Source organism: Cryptomeria japonica, chromosome 9, assembly GCF_030272615.1.
Source record: "Cryptomeria japonica chromosome 9, Sugi_1.0, whole genome shotgun sequence".
Classification (NCBI taxonomy): domain Eukaryota; kingdom Viridiplantae; phylum Streptophyta; class Pinopsida; order Cupressales; family Cupressaceae; genus Cryptomeria; species Cryptomeria japonica.
Window position 1 is genome coordinate 11,340,966 of NC_081413.1, and position 12,216 is coordinate 11,353,181.

Below are 12,216 nucleotides of genomic sequence, written 5' to 3' on the forward strand. Positions count from 1 at the left end.
TTTTATCTTCTTATCTTGTTTACCCAAAATTGCTAATTGTATCTGAAAAATAAAAATAGATAGTGCTTTCTTCTTTATTAGGAGTCAAAACTAAATTTTCCATCAGCAAAATGGTATAGTTTTTTTTTCCAACCCAAAAATGTTAAGCTTTGAACCTATATTGATGTTTTCCCTCACCTCTCTCCTCCAAAACAACAAGTTATCATCCCAATCAAAGACTATATTTTTCCTCTATTCATTAATAACTAGCAGTTGCATGCTTTGTGCCCGCAACAAGAAGCCGATAGGCGGAGTTTGTGTAAATGGAAGATGGGTACTTTTAAAAGTGTACCATTACATTTGATCATTTTTATTTATTAGTGAAGTAGAAAAGAAAGAGATAAACGTTTAAAAGGAGATTGTTAATCTAGCATTTGAAATATTTTAATATAGAAAAGCAATTTTCTGGCAAAGTGTGTCATATTCATAATTAGGCAGAAAACAATGATCTAATGTGAAAAAATTCTGTTTTTTGAATCACTAAATTAGAACAATGGGAAGTGGGCATTGTATGACGAAGTCTAAACAAGTGAATAAAAATTTTAAGATGAGAATTGTTCTGAATCATTGAGCATACAAGCTGGAACTGCGAGTGTTGTGTGGATGTCATTTAAAGAAATGAGTAGCACAAAGTAGAATGTCCAAAATTAAATATCATTAAAATTCTCAATGATACATTATAACAAACTATGCATTTATAGAAAGAATGCTTCATTTATCTCATAATAGTCTATTTATTTCATACAGAGTGGTTTTCAACAGCCCTTTAGCACTTTCAAAAAAGGAAGTTCTAGTGAAGATTATAAGTTAGTGGAATAAAAAGTATATTCATTTACTGTTTATTAATTTAAAAGTGACTTTTATTAAATACAGTAACATTCTAGGACACATCTATTTTGGCTTCAAAACGACAGTACGGATTGACTAACACGCGTGTTAGTCGCGCGTTTTACATCGTCGATTTTGCAATAAACGACTGCGATTGACTAACAAGTCGCTATCACGCTGTACAAAAGATCTGTTTTACTTGTATGCCTAGGCACGGATACATCATGACCAAAACAACATATTATATAGGGCAGAGTACATGCACTCAAGTTCTTTGAAATGAATATGCACTTTATTTGTTCTAAATTTTTGTGCCCATTTTTAGTGAATGTTTTGATTAACCAATAGGCTATATTTTTTAATATCTTTCACTAGGAAAGTTGTCTCATACTGGATAAAAATCTTCCAAACAGTTCAAACAATCCTTGCCTCAGGCTTGAAAACAAATTTTGACTCAACAGCCAATATTTTCATTTAAAAGGCTGCAAAAACCTTATCTCAAGCGCAAGAATCTAGTACCTCTAAAATCACAATATTTTTACATCACTTTTTATTTATTGTTAAAAGATTGATCCAGTAGCTTAGGAAGACTGATTTTGGTTCGTCTCATTTTTTAGGAAATTCTGTTTTGACAGGGTTTCATAATATTTTTCGTGCAAACTGTGTCCATTTTTTCTCATCAACATCGTTAACAGCATGACACAATCTTGTGCACAATCTTGAAATAAGTCATTTGCCATGATTTCAATTTTCAGCTGACCTGACTATGTTCTCCTTAACACCTCTTGAGCCAAAACCAAAAATGTACATGAATCTGGAGCTATCTGCTACTACACAACACAGTCTTCTTTTTTTTGCTCCCCCTGTGATGAAAAATGCAAAACAGGAAAACCTATGCCAGAGGCTTCTAGACACTACATAACTCTCTCAACATTTGCCACATCCAAACGTCAAGGCATGTGGGTTATTAACAAATTCCATCTGATCCTTGAAAACCTCATATCCCTGCAATGAACTGACAGAGCTATAGTTTTATGTGCATTCTCTTGCATTGATATTTGGGAATATATCTGCCACACATCTAAAACACCAATCACAAGACGACAAAATTATTTTCATCAAAATTTTGTATAAAAAGCATGTATGTTGCAATGACACATTAGGAAGGAAATTATACAAGAAATCCTGACAGTTTGATTGGCTAAATGGAGAATAGATTAATCACAATTTAACGTTGGTGCAAACAACTTAGATGATACTGTTATAAGGCTAGAAATCAAAGGACAGACAATGATACTTAGTAAATCACATTCAACTAAATTAGGTGATTTTAATCAACACATATTAAACTCTTTCTAGAGTTTAATGTCTACTTTTTCACCGATTTATCCAAGCTTGTCATCTCTGACAATTTTCAACTAAACATGAAATTCATTTCACCATTCAAAATATCCTCGGGAATAAGTTTATCATAAGAAGATGGCTTGGCCTCCATGATGCAATTTGGAACAAAACCCAATTAACACGTGGATAGGGGAAAAAAATTATTAAGTATTGTAAATGATAAATCTATAAAAAATATGCTTCATCTGAAAATATGCGGTTCATGATGTAAATAGGAAATACATTAAAGAAACATTCCAGTTGCCAAGACAAAGATTTATCACCTACGGTATTACATAGATCAAACTGTAGGAAGGGATATGAGGCGGTCGTGGAAGATGCGCTGATTTGCAAGTATAGAGAAGAATGTACATTTATGCAAGAATTTGCAACATGATCACCATTATCTTCTTCAAAATGCAAGACTTTGATAACTTATCAATAGTAGCCTTTATAATGCCATTTGGTAGAGCGAAGAATATGGCAAGGCCACATGAAAGGAGCACTCCCCACCACTGCAATTGACGTTGATCCTTAAACGAATCACAGAATGTAATGGTGACTGTTAAAGTCAAGGCAAGAATCATGAAAAACCACCACTTTGGTATTGCTTTGTCCTTTCTCACGAGCCTAGAGTGCACATCCATTTTTCTGTCTTAGAACGTATGTATCCTGAGATTCCATATGTCTCTGCAATTACAAATTATAAACCATTAAGACTATAATTTCTAAATCTAAAAAAAAATCAGAATCAGAATCATATTATAGTGAAAGGAATAGAGAAATATTACTTTGCATTGAAGATGACTGGGTGCATGACTGCGGCAAACAATGTTGCAAATTCTATGCTATAAGAAAAAACAAAAAAAGTGCTCATATGTAACTGGCCATACTTCTCATAGGAACAATATCGAATCAAAGTTAGTAGACTTGATATTTGACTTTGATGCAGACATTATTTAAAATGAACCATTTAGTTAAATCTAGCAATTGATCACATATTGATAGATCGGTATACTTTTGTATGTATATACTAAAACCAATTCCACTTTTCTATCATAGGTCAGGAAGAATCACCAAAGTAATCTCAAACTTAATAACTTGTGTTCCTTATAAATGAAATATAAACAATCTACGAAAAAGATTCAACTCATCAAATAAATTATAAAATATTTGTTTTGCATTGATCCAAATTATCACAAAATAAGATGATGTACATAAAATCTATCACCTTGAATGGTTCCAAAAGCTAAATTGCAGCTCTAACAATCAAAAACCTAAAAGAGCATGCAGATTTCCATGCAACTTCCAAATGTGCCAGCAGTAAAATAGATTACTTGAAGAAATTAGAAATTATGTTCTTCATTGCAAAAGCCAAATTCCCTGAATGAAACTTCTCACATAAGGATAAGAGATTGACACTCATGCTGAATTGATTGGCCACAACCATGGAGAACACAAAGATTTTTAACCAAAAGAAATTTCTTGTGCATGGTCTAACAAAATTTCTATATATAGCTATGCTTTTGAGTATTTCCAAATTCAAAATGTAAAGATGGTTAGAGTTTAACAACTTCTTTCTAAATCTAAGACAACAAATAACACAGGAAGTGTCATTTTCCTGCTTGCAATGATATATAGCAAGGCAAGTTACCAAAGTGCTTGAAAGATGAAACTTATACTCAAACAAAGTATTTCACAGTACAATTAATCTTTAATTTAATATTAAATAAGCATCTTCTATACTAGTATAGGTTCAAATGCTATTGTCCAACCAAGCTGCATTTAAAAAATTATCTATATACTAAATGCCGAGGATTTTTAATCTGAGATTTACAAAATTATCAATGTCTCGAATCAAAGGAAGTTAACTCTGAATTTTACTTTAATGCAGGTTCTATATTTGAAATGAATCACTTTGTTAATTATGGTTTTGACGTCTTTGGTCAATCAAATGTAAAACAGTATGAATCTCTATTTATATGCTAAAACTAATACCAAATTTATGTCATGCATCTAGAAAGAATTACCAAAATAATCTTGGGCTTGATCACTTGTGGTCCTTTTTAATTTCATGTTCAATTGATAAATTAAAAAATATGTGTTCTGCATTGACTGAAACTTAACAAAAAAAATGATAAGATGATTCACAGCCAAAATGAGATCATCCAGAAAAACCATGTCAATTAGAGGCTCCAAAAACTTGATAAAAAACTTGATGTTCATCCTAACAATCAACTGTCAAGAGAGATGCATATATCACCTAAAAACTGTCACACATGTCAAGACCAGATCTGACTACTTCAAGAATAAGACAGAGTCAAACAACTTCATATAAGAAGTTAACTCTAATCAATGTCTCGAATCAAAGGAAGCTAACTCTAATCAATGTCTCGAATCAAAGGAAGCTAACTCTGCATTTTACTTTAATGCAGGTTCTGTATTTGAAATTAATCACTTTGTTAATTCTGGTTTTGACGTCTTTGGTCAATCACATGTAAAATGGTATGAATATTTATTTATATGCTAAAACTAATACCAAATTTCTATCATGCATCTAGAAAGAATTGCCAAAATAATCTTGAACTTGTTCACTTGCGGTCCTTTTTAATTTCATGTTCATAGTCTTATGAAACAAAACAACCTACAAAAATTCCAATTTCTTCAATTGGGTATCTCAAAAATCCATTTTAAATCATATCACACACATATATATTTAATAAAGAAAGTCAAATTATATATACAGATCGGCAAACACAAGTACTGCTAGAGAAACAACCAAAGAAGCTAACACAATTGTAGCTGAAATATAAAAACCGAAATTCAAAACTTGGATACTTGAATTCGTTAAAAGTTGGCGCTAGATAGCCATTTCAGTACACCTCAAAATCTCAGATCTATTATCGAAACCCAAAAACATTATTGAAAGGAAAAAGAAAAACTTAAAAAGATACCAGAAAACAGAATCATATTTTGCATAAAATATAGCAAAGTCTAATACAAACGAAATATAAGGAAATCACACCTTAGCCATTGTATCAATCTGATCTTCTCAATTTCCGGCCAAAGAAAATTGCAAAATAGTTCAAATTTTGAACCCAAACATTTCCATATGCTTCAAATACTTGTCCTTCACACTACAGCATGACTCCATGATTTTGAGCATGGCAACGCATCCTTCCATAAAATTGTTAAGATAAACTAGCGTGTATTACCGATTAACTGCAAAAAAACCCAAAAACCCAAAAAAATTACATCCTATAAGCAACTGCAAGAACAAAAAATTAACCGTATAAAACCTAATTGCCCTTACTCTGTGAATAAAAATACCCAATTTTTTATCTCGCGTGGAAATGAGGGAAATACCGGTGCATTCAACATATAGGTATCTTAAAAACATAGATTCTTCTTCCGCCATTATCCACAAACAAAACAGAAGCTAGGTTCTTTGTCTTCTGTAATTTGATGAACCCTAATGTTTTAAGAAATCCCTACTCAGCAGAGGCTTTGGATATAAATGAAGGCAAGCAAAAACGATATTTGTAGAGACAATAGAATGAGGAGCATATGAGTTTCTTCTCTTCATCCTGAGCATCAATTTTCTCTGAATGCAAAGTGAATTCATCGTCATACTCTGCGAGGCCACCATGAACTGGTAAGCATTCAAACCAATAAATGTTTGTCCAATATTGAGTGCACCACCATCAAATGTTCAACTCAAATGAATTAACTTCGCTGACAAATACGTAGAAGACGTACTACATACATGTCGCCCAAAAATTAATACAATGTTATAAATAAAAACCTTAAACATATTTTTTAGTTGGCAGAAAACTTGACGGAAACGTGTCGGAAAATTATTTTTTCCGGATGGCTGACACTTTCCCGATCAAAAAACCCCATACTAAAAGCCTATCGGCTTAATTAAAGTCACCACTAGTTCAAAATCACACATGAGGTTCATGTGGCGGTTATGCCTCATTAGTCCACTTCTCTTGTTTTAAATAATGCCTAATGACAACTTCTCATATATTTCTCATAAAGACTCCACGTCCATTTCTACTTAACTAACCTTACTTGTTGGAACTACTTAAAAGTCCACGCTTCTTTTACACATGAGGGTGTTTAGAGTTCTTTTACCCTTTTTATTCTAATTTAATTAATATTATTTGTATAAATAAAGAGTTATACTCTTAATTTACATCAAAATCTCTTTTTCAATTGAAATTAAATTATTTTTATATCTATTTTAGCATCAAATATTGGTCAAGGTATTAAGAAGATTATGCGTAAATTTTTTTCAAAACTAAAACAAACAATGAATCGTTTCATCACTTCACATTAGTAACAAAAAGATATTTACATATTTACTTCTACCTATTTAATCAAGCTATGTAAATCAAAATTGTTTTAACAATCATAGTCATTTCACTAAATTTATTCATTCGTAATAAACTATTTGTGTGTGTGTGTACAAATCCCATCACTCTAATTACTACCAAGATTCTAGGAAACCACTACCTGGAACACATGTTTGTCTTTGAAACCCAGCAAAAACTCATAACTCGAGAGAGAGACATCAATATGTCAATGCATGAATAATAATATGCATTATAAAAATTATTTACACATTTCAAATCAAGACATATTCATTTCTCTTCAATTTACAACATAACATAACATTTAAATATCTAAAATATATCATAGATTTTCATATCAATTTTTATTCTAATTTTTTTTAGTAAGTAAATAACTGGATATGACATCACCTATATTAATAGTAAAGATTTTATATCCTAGAGGTGTCAATATACCGTTTGCTCCTTCAAAAAACTAAAATATTTCCAGTTTCAGAGACAACAAAAAACTGACTAACTATATACCAGCTCTGGCCAGGAGTACAAAATATGAGCAAAGAGACCTACACCATGTCGACACAAAACAGTACTAAAAACACCAAAAAATTATTTGAAAAGATAAAAAATCTCGTGGAAAAGGGGCACCATCACTCACTGTCTGAGGAGCTTGGGATGCTTTCATAGACCTTCGAAGTAGCAAGGACCTGGGTTACCATAGGGCAGTCTCTACCATAGTCCACATGAGCCTCTCTAGCCGCAATTTCCTCCATGAGCCTCATATCATTTGGAATCCACAACTCCCCATGCACTAGACCCCAGTCATTGCCTTCTGCCACCACACCATTCTCATCCACCCCAATTTCCTACCGACCCTACAAACCTTCCTCCCACACATACTTTCCCAGGTCGAAGCCCTCCAGCCTTGCCAGGCTGCTCGTCACAAATAGAATGAAGCTCAAATTTCTATTTCTCTTTGCCCGACCTTGATTATGTTTCTCCATCTCCATGGTATGTAGAATAAAGAATTTCTTCATCCCCCCCCTACATAACGGGCCATGTAATATTGATGGGCCAATGGAATTCGGTTCTGGTTGTCTGTGTTGTCCAAGACCACATCAATTTCCCCCAAAAAAGAATGGTTGAAAACCATGTGATAGACCTTCTTCGTTCTGGGTTTGCACACACCCATTTGAATGTAAATAGCCAAGAACATGGTCAGAATGCTCATGTTCACCCTATATTTGTGCGCTGCCCGAAGAAACTCTAAACCCATAATCTTCCTTACTGCATGCATAATTAATGGATGCTTCGATTCCAATACCATCAAGAGCCATTTCTTCATTATCTCTCCAAGAAATGCCATTTGTTGCTTGGTTGATTCTATTAGAATAGAGGTATCCATGCCTATAACTTCCAAATTACTGAGAGAGAATGAAACATGCGATGCAGTTACAACCATGCTTGCCAAATATATAATCTCCCTCACCAAAAAAGGTTGTGCGATGTATTGATTCCACATCATAATGAAAGCATGCCTCGCCTCATACTCAAAATATATCAAGGATGCAACTTTAATTTATGATTATCCCTCACAACATGAGGCTTAAGCCATCACCACCTAGGCCTCATACTGATTCAAGTACAAAACACATATTCAGATAATAAATATTTTGCCACTTGTTTGTATCCTCTACCATATCACTTGGTTATTGAGTACTTTCACATCATATCCACACTTGCCAAATATTTTAAAATTGTACCACCACCCACCACCAATTCTCGATATTATTACCACTTTGATTGCTTATCAGTTCCAAATCATTCTACAAAATTAATAGTTTCAATGCTCCTTTTTTGTGCCACCGCTTGTTTGGCCAGGTCATCTGCCAACTCATTGCCCTCTCTATAGATATTGCAAATTTTAAATTCTTCAAAATTCTTCAATGCATTTGTGATTGGCAGCAACCATCTCTCAAGTTGCTAGTTCACCATCCATTGATTCCTGATTGCATTCATCATCAGCAAAGAATCCCCTTCAAGATATATTTTTTAACCCCCAACCTCCTAGCAAGCTCAATTTCTTTCAAGGCTACTCGAAATTCTTCTATATTGTTATTGGCCATTCCAATGCATTCAGTTGACCTCCCAATAATACAACCCTTCTCATCTCTGGCTATGCAAGCAGCACCTGCATGCCCATGATTACCCAAGGAAGCTCCATCAAAGTTTATTTTAATCCAACCCTTCTTTAGGGCTTGCCACCTTGTAGCCTTGCGCTTCTCCTCCACCACTGATTGTTCTAGCTCGTAACCCTTACAAACCATCAAACCCAAGAATTTATTGTTTAGTTCATTATCTTTGTTTGTGAAAATATTGGATTTATTGAATAGCCTTTTGGCTGCTTCATTTACCAATTCCAATATTGTAGCTTCCCTCTTTGACACAAGAACATCCCTCTCCATTTCCTGATCCTTGAAAACCTGCCTATTCCTTTCTTTCATAGTTCCCATACAACTATGGATGGGAGTACATACCATATGCTACAGAACATACCTTTAGGCATTTTTGTTGGCCAAGATGTAAACCATTCCTTGATGCTCTGAGGTTCCACATGTTGAAAGCCTAGATTTCCCAAAAAGAATTTCCAACAAAATTGAGCATATGGACAAGCCTAGAGGAGGTGATCAACACTTTCTTCATTTTTCTTGCACAACAAACATCTGCTAGGGCCACATTTCCTCATCCTCCTCCTCCTCATCATCGTCCTACACCCTATCATTCTCCTTATTATTTTTCTGATCTGCATCACCACCACCACCACCACCATCATCATCATCATCTCCTCCCTCTCCCTTGATGTCAACCTCCTCTTTATCTCCCTCCTCCTCTCTCTCATCTAGGTAACCTTGTGTATCCTCAGGATCCTCAGAGGCCTCATGGACATCACCAAGGGAATCAACTCCTCTCATCCATAGATCAGGATTCTCCCTTAGATAGTCTAATGGGAATATGACTTTGGGGTAATTCCTGTCCCACCATGTGATGTAGCTACACTACACTCTAACATCATCATTGAATAGAACCACTATGTCTGCATCATCATCATTCAAATTTGTCAGCTCTATCTCATCAGTGATATGCCTAGGGACTGCTCCCGATTTCATGACGACTCAAGAGTGCCATCTATAGACTCATATGACTGAAGGAATTCCTTTCTCTAAACCAAACTATTACCTCATTTGATCAAAATAAGATGGGACAATGATATAGCTTTGGCAACCCTCTAAGAAGTGGTTCCTCTGCATGAGGTGAAGGTGTCTGTGTTGATCTAGCAAAGTGGCCATCTATAGGTACAACCTCCATACAATATCATCTGATCTTAATCTATTAATGGTCACTCTTCAGTATAACATATCGCCCCTATGCCATGGTCTAGTGAGTGGATAAGAATATGACCTAGGCTGGTCAACATCCAAATTCTCTGGACATTGTGCTAGTTGGTACATGTAATATGCTCGAACATCCAGACCTGTAGAAGGGTGAAAGTCATCAAACTCATTCACTCTCCATAAGAAAAATCTCCTATATCATGGTAGAGATGAGCTAGCATGCTTCGTCTCCATGAGAATACAGTGCGTTGCTCCTCCATCGCATGAATGGCATATGTAAGGCCCCTGTGCATGTGACTACCTCGTCTATTAGGGCATATGGTTAGCCCCACTATAGCTACCATCAATCTCCTCACAAATGGGAACTCTACTAGTAGGGTGAAGTAGCCAACTAATGAGGATTTGACCCTTTGTCTCTACATGCATGGGTCTACCAATACAATGCATCTGCTCTCTCCTCAAAGATGTCAATGTGTGATCCATTTGATATCTAACCATTTGTCCTCTAATAGGGAGTCTAATAATGTAGTACACATCCTCTAGTGTGACTGTCATCTCTCCTACAAATAGGACAAAGGTAGATGTATCCAGATCCCTTCTCTCCATCAGGGCAATGAGTATTCCTTGATGAAACTTGATGGAGGGTATATTGCACATGTACCATAGGCCCACTACCTCAAGAAGATTTCGATCCTCTTGCGACAATCATGGAATCTAGCTCCTTAGATTTTGATATGTGAGCCCGACATCATGATCTTGCATGTACGACAATATCTGCAAAATCAACACTCATGAATCAGTATTAATCCATTCAAAATCCAAATCAACTAACTCATCACCTATCACCCGATCTTGCGCATGCCTTTAGTCAGGGACCAAGGTGCCATAGCAGGACCATGGCATTGTAGAAGGACTAGGGGGCCCAACTGGGACCATGGTGCCCTAGAAGGACCAGGGCGCCCAACAGGGACCATGGTGCCATAGGGGGACCATGGCATCCCTATTGGGGGTAGATGCAGATTAGGGTTTCCTACCTACTCAAAAAATCAACGGGGTCAAACAAAAAGTCAACATGCAGTTGAGTGGACCTACCTCGTCAAGTGGGAAATCCGTGATCATGATGCATCGTAGATTCTCCATCCATGTGGGTATCTATGGTTTTCGTTGAGGCATTTTTAGTGCTATGTGGGCTCCTCTCCTGCACTATAAGACAAAAGTGTTAAAGTGACAAATGGAAATGTCATTTTAACTATTTAAAGGTATATGCTTTTCTAAACCCTATTTCTTCTTCTTCTTCTTAATCATTCATATATTGAGCTAGGGAGCTCCGATTCTACTCCATTGGTTGTGTTGGAATTGTGTTTTAGTGCTCTTTCTTACCAAATGTTCCATGATGTGGTTTGATCTTGTATCAAGATTTGTTGTGAGCATTTACAATCAATTCCCTTTCATTCAAGCTATAACTTGAGCCATCTATGTCATGTTCATAACCAACCCCCTTTGTTAGCCAACCGATCAATTTATCTCCTTATGCTTTTCATGTCATGCATCTTTGACAAAATCAATGGATTATACAATCACATGATTGCGTGGTTAGCTAAACATGGTCACTTATCCTAATTCACAACTTCACCTGCCTATGCGGCATATGGGGCCTACCGATTGTGACTGCTCATGTTCAGATGAATAGATAGGTGCAAGGTGGAAGACCATGTGACATGGCAAGAAAGTGGGCCCGGTGTGCCTGTCTCTTATAAGTGCTATTGCACGATCACTTTCTTCAAGATCAATGAAAAGAGTCTTCGCGCAATTGTGCGATTGATTGAAGTTGTGTGCCAAACCTAACTCCACAACTCTACTTGTGGATGTGGCATGCAAGCCCCAACAAAAGGTGATGATGGACATTTGGACCAATCAAGATGATGCATGTGGATAACTATGCTATGTGGTGTGGAAGTGGACCCCATCGGCTTGCCTCCTACGTATGATAAAGGGTGATACTATTTGAATGAATCCATGACTAAGATCCTTGCGAAATTGCACAATTGAACCCAGATGCATGATAGATTTAATTTCACAATGATGAAAAAGTTTCATAAGTGGTGGAGAAGTAAAAAATAATAAATCCCTCCACATGCCATTTTTCAATCATTGTCGACTAACAGGGATCTTGTTGTTGGGGCCCCAACATTTAAATATGAATTCTAACGGCTATCTCT

At 35.7% G+C, this 12,216-nt stretch overlaps 1 long non-coding RNA gene across 1 annotated transcript; it reads right to left on the bottom strand.

Moving 5' to 3' along the window:
• Positions 1-2,406: 2,406 nt before the first annotated feature.
• LOC131858228 (uncharacterized) lies at positions 2,407-5,407 on the bottom strand. The gene is made up of 3 exons (XR_009358973.1): positions 5,276-5,407; positions 3,042-3,098; positions 2,407-2,940 (listed from the first exon to the last, which is right to left on the bottom strand). It is a non-coding gene; the product is annotated as an uncharacterized LOC131858228 (long non-coding RNA).
• Positions 5,408-12,216: the final 6,809 nt, after the last annotated feature.